Consider the following 6,000-nt stretch of genomic DNA (forward strand, 5'->3'; position numbering starts at 1 on the left):
TATATATATATATATATATATATATATATATATATATATATATATATATATATATATATATACATATACATATACTGACGAAGGGTTTTCAGGTATTCGTGAATGGAAGCAAGTTCCGAAAGAGTGGGTAAGGGGAATATTGCTCGGTTGAATAGTGGTAAAACTTACATAAGATATTGTAAATATTATGAGGGCATGACATTGCATGGCATACCAGAGAGGGTGCCTAGTAGGATTTTGGCTGGAAAAGTAAGATAATGGATAGTATAGGGCAGGGATGGACAATGACAGCTTTCATTCTTTCAATGAAAAAATATATATGACGTTACTTCTACGGTCACCATTAAGAATTGTGCATTAGAAGTTTATTACGCGATCAGAAATTCCCATTGCCACTTCTCTTTCCGAGCATGAACAATCCTGATGTCTCACCCTTGCTATGCCAAATCCCAGCAAAAATTCCTGTCATAATCTAAATTTAACTGTACACTCGATTCCCAGTACTAATGCTTTAGTAAAACCCATTTCACACACATCTCGTTAAACTTTGATGGCATACGTTGACACGGAGAATGCAGTCAGCTTCCACCCTTTTCAAATGTTATTGTCATTTTCAGCTGAATATCAGTTTGGCAGGTTGTTATTGCTGATGAAGTTGAAGGCTACAAGAGTGCGCTCCAAGGAATGAATAGGAAAAACAAAGCCCATTCTAAACTGTCTTGGAAAGGCTCCAAAATGTCATGGTTAATATGTAATGTCATTTGTTAATGCATTAACCACAGAGAGTTTTACATGATGCAACAAGTAATTCTGTGTCAGTTTTTTATATTCATAATAAAATTATTAACTCAAAAGTTTATCATCGCGTATTTATTTAAAAGTGTAACTGCCTTTATTAATTTCACTACTGAAAGTTCTGATATTGTTCCTGGCTTATTCAAAATTTCTCTCATATTGAACTCAGTAGAATTCTAACGTACAACTTACACGAGATCTTGAAATATATGTTCCAAAGTAGTTTATTTATAATCTGTTATTTTATAGGCAACATATGCTTCAACATAATTTCCAGTATTTCTGAGATTATTTTAAATAGCGAACGTTGCATTTATTTGAGCTTACCCGTCAAAGAATTCGCGTTTTCCTAAATGTGAGAGCTATCACATGTGTTTCAGGATGACAAATAGCAATAACATTTGATATTGCTTTCAAGTTCAATTTGTGTCGCTGGAATATGAGCATGATATTTCCTTTACAAACATTCTTAGGATATATTATAAACTATTTCAAGTGAGACAAGTGAAAAGATCGTCAAGCCTAAGTGCAAAAAATCAGCACAACATCTCTCATTTTTCGTGTCCTAATAAGCCCCTTTATCTATACATTTCAGTATATTCCCAGCACATACCACCTAACAAAACAGGAAGCAATGTATTACGTGAATTTTCTTTACTGAATATGCCAGAATATATTTAATTAAACAATGTTTTATTACTTTCTATAACGGTAATATTTCTAGACTGATTTCTGTACCATATTTTGAGAGGCTTCTTTCAAGAGCTGTTAACTGGTTCTTGATGCACTGCATTTCTACGAGAAGAGCCGAGTGTCATCTAAATATATTTGAATTTATCTTGGAAGGGATGAACACGTCGAAAAAAGAATTTCCCAAATATTTGAATTTTATGATTTACGAAAAGCATTTATTTTGTTTATTTATTATTGTTTTTTTTTTTTATGTGCCGGGGTCAAAATCTCTCCACAGATAAAACATTAAAGATTTATTCTTCGCAAGCACTTTTAAAAGTAACCTTGGCCAGACAACGTTCACACAGAATTCAATTCAAGACACATCCTTACAGAGCTCCACAAAAGAACTGTTTACCAAAGTGTTACATTAGAAAAGGAATTATAGTTGGCGAATTTAGAGCAAGTCTAGTGGCTAGAAAAGACTTAAAAGTAACCCCATCGCCCTTCAAAACGGCGTCTGTTTTCATTTACACTTTTAAAAGCAACCGTGACCAACCTACGTTCATATGAAATTTAACTGAAGATGCATCCTTGCATATACGCTGTGAGGACTAGCACCACCGAACCCAAAGAAAAACACGAAAGGTCATCTGAACAAGAAATTGCTCTTCATGTTCCGAGTGAATGCTGCGTCGAAGCCGACATGAAAAGCGCCTTACCTGACAAAAGAAACCCGAGTCAGAGAATGGAGCCCTGATGGGAAGCTACTGGAAGCTGACACTGGAATATGAGGAGTTTTCTTCGTATCGGTTCCAGGTCAAATCCAGATATATATGTGTGCTCTTCCCAGGGGGGTATTTCTGGATCTGGGATTCCTCTGGAATGTGTGTGTCGCTGGAAGAGTAATGCAAGGGCCAGGAGGAATGAAAAATATGAGGTAAAGCGTTTTCTGAATGGGCGCTAAGTCATACTAGAGAGTTATTTGGTGGTTTTCGTTATAAAGTGCAGTTCCGCAGACTTAGCAAAGTAGTTTATAGCATTTTAACTGATTTATTTATCGATGATAAATAACTTAACAGAGAAAGTTAAAATATATCAAACTTATGACAAAATAAAGAGATTACATTTTTATATTAGTAAATGAGTTGGCCAGTTTATGAAAGTAAAAATGATTAAACTTATGACACATTGAAAAATAACATTTGTGTATTAGTAAATGAGTTGGCCACTTTGTGAAAGTAAAAATATATTAAACTTATGACAAACTGAAAAATAACATTTGAGTATCAGTAAATGAGTTGGTCACTTTGTGAGAGCAATAATATATTAAACTTATGATAAATTGAAAAATAACACTTGTATATTAGTAAATGAGATGGCCATTTTGTGAAAGTGAATAAATGGGTTGGTGAGTTTCATCTGGTATCAACAAAGGATTTATTAAATTCATTTCAGTAGATAAAGCTGAACTCTTTACAGATTACTTCATAAGGAAATTACAGCCAGCGAATAATCGTTATTGCCTACAGGATAGATAGGCAAACTGATAGACAATTTCCCTCTCAGTTTCAGCTTATTCATTATATTCACGTATAATGCGGTTCCCTTTCAGGAAGCTCCTCTTTTCAGAGCGTAGCGCGATTAGCCGCAAGAGATGAAAGCCTTGGCTGCTCTTTGGAGGGAAGACCAATAAAGGGGGTTTTCAGCCTAATATCCCATTACTTGTCAAGATTGTCAGTTCAGGCAAGGAAGAATCGCTAGGTTATTAATTATACTACTGAGGCACTTCATATCTGCTTACAGGAAAGAGAATCTCTCTCTTTCTCTCTCTCTCTCTCTCTCTCTCTCTCTCTCTCTCTCTCTCTCCCCTCTCTCTCTCTCTCTTATTTGAAAAAACGTAGATGAGAGATATGATCGGAATTAGTTCCCAGACTAATCAGAAAATATGCCGAGGAGAAGACTATTTCAGTGCACAAACATTTGCTTTCCACTTGAAATAGAAATATGTTGGTTTCAGTCGATCTGTTATGCATTGGTAATCGAAACACACACACAAAATAATAATTATCGTGATATCTATCATACTCCGTTTATAAGACTTAATGCAATCGATGTTCTTCCTAAGCTGTTTTCAAGATCAAACTAAGTGTTAAAGCTCTACAATAAAATAAGGCGAGCGATAGTCTTTTACACAGCTATTAGAGATACGCATATCGGACAATATGAAGAAATTAACCTACTAGTGTCACGAATGCAATAATTTATGAAAATATCGAATGAACGTTTACCCTAAAGCTATTTCCAAAAGCTTTCAAGCGCTGTAAGGCGTAAAATAAAGGCTGTATTTTCAGACAACGCCTTAATTTTATCCACTGGACTTGTACTTTATGTATATACTGTAAGTGCAAGGTGTTCTAATATGTAGAAACTGGACACTGCAAACGAATTATCCCTAATTGCAGACCTATTACTCGAACGAAATTCATTTCTATAGCCCCCAATTACAGGCATCTACTTGACTGTTGGGTTAAATTTCTTCGCATTACTGAGTCACTGATCGACTGACTGACTGATTGATTTTAAAAAGAAATAAAAAATTAAATTTAAATGTAAAATGTCGACTCAGGATCATTGAATCCTGACGAAAAACTCGAAGAAGAACTCAGTCGAGGACAAGACAGTACTTGGCATTGGCTTTGGAAGCTTTCAACTCGACTACAAGACCAATGCTTGTATGAATGCATGAATGTTTGTATGCTTGTATATTGTATATTCTTTATATATATATATATATATATATATATATATATATATATATATATATATATATATATATATATATATATTATATACAGTATATATATCCATATATGTAATATATATATATATATATATATATATATATATATATATATATATATATATATATATACTATATATGAATGTCTTTTCCTGTAATACTACAGTGTAATATGAAAATAAGAAGGCCCATAAAACACTATTTAAACGTTGAAACCATATATTTCGGGCACTTGTTTCTGTGCCCCTGTTCACTGGTAGAATATGGACAGGTGGAAAGTTACAATGGTATATATACAAAAACATGAAGGTGTGGCCTTAGGCCTCCAATGTTAAGGAGGTGGCGTTTCTTAAGAAGGAGGAGATTGACCAAATTCCCTAGTGGTTTTTGGCCTCATTAGCTCCCGTTTGGCGATGGATCTGGCGGTCGCGTTTCTTGGGTCATCTTCTTCAAGAGGCGTCCGATTTCCAATGTCCTCCTGACAGGTTCATATTGTTGGTTTGATTGATGATAGCAGATTCCAGCATCTTTCTTTTGTACGGACAGCTACTCTTGAAAACCAACTCCGCCCCACTCCAGTTAATGACATGCCCTGTATTTCTAATATGTAGGAAAATTCCCGAACTCTCCGAAGCGTAACGTACTGATCTTTTGTGCTCTGTTATTCTTTGCGAGAGCGATCTACCTGTCTCGCCTACATAGATGTCATGACAATTACTACACGGTATCTTGTAAACTCCGGCTTCTTCCCTTTTGTTATTTAAGTATACGTTAACGAGAGAACTCCCGATGGATTTGGGATAATGGAAAATGAAAGGATTATTAGAACTGAGTTGCTCGGTGGCCTTTTGGATGTTTTCATCGTATGGAAGCTTTATTTTGTTGTTGAAATCTATTTGTCTGTTGTGAGTGGGACCTCTGTAGTATATTTTATTCGCTTTATTAATAGCTCTCTCGATAATGTGTGGTGGATAGAGCAGTTGCGTTAGGTGTTGGCGGATCGTGTTAAATTCTTGATCCAGGTACTCATTTGAACATATCCTAAGTCCTCTGAGGAATAGGTTGCACCCTACCATGATTTTTACGGAGACGTCGTGGTAGCTTAAGAAATGAATGTAGGAGACAGCGAAGGTGGGTTTTCTATATACTGTAAATGCATACCTGTTCTGTTTTCTTATGATCAGTACATCTAGGAACGGCAGTTTTCCGTCCTTTTCCCATTCTGTTTTAAATTTTATGGTCGGAACTAGCGAATTTAGCCTATTAAAAAATTCATTAATTTTTGTTTGTAAAAATTACGTGTTTTCTTTCAATGGTAATTTTTACAAACAAAAATTTGGCTGTAGCATGGGAAGTCCCCTATCACCCCTTCTAGCAAACTTGTACATGGAATATTTCGAAACAGAACTTTTGTCGTCTATCAAACCCCATAATATGATCTGGCTTAGATACGTAGATGATATCTTTACTTTCTGGGACAATAGCTGGGGGGACTTTAATGAATTTTTTAATAGGCTAAATTCGCTAGTTCCGTTATCCCAAATCCATCGGGAGTTCGCTCGTTAACGTATACTTAAATAACAAAAGGGAAGAAGCCGGAGTTTACAAGATACCGTGTAGTAATTGTCATGACATCTATGTAGGCGAGACAGGTAGATCGCTCTCGCAAAGAATAACAGAGCACAAAAGATCAGTGCGTTACGCTTCGGAGAGTTCGGGAATTTTCCTAC

The 6,000-nt window shown here is 35.4% G+C and overlaps 1 long non-coding RNA gene across 1 annotated transcript in view; it reads right to left on the reverse strand.

Annotated features, from left to right (window-relative positions):
* LOC136832745 (uncharacterized) overlaps nucleotides 1-6,000 on the reverse strand; it is a 33,497-nt gene that overhangs the window by 20,685 nt on the left and 6,812 nt on the right. The window lies entirely within an intron of this gene.

Source organism: Macrobrachium rosenbergii, chromosome 50 (genome assembly GCF_040412425.1).
Source record: "Macrobrachium rosenbergii isolate ZJJX-2024 chromosome 50, ASM4041242v1, whole genome shotgun sequence".
Taxonomy (NCBI): Eukaryota; Metazoa; Arthropoda; class Malacostraca; order Decapoda; family Palaemonidae; genus Macrobrachium; species Macrobrachium rosenbergii.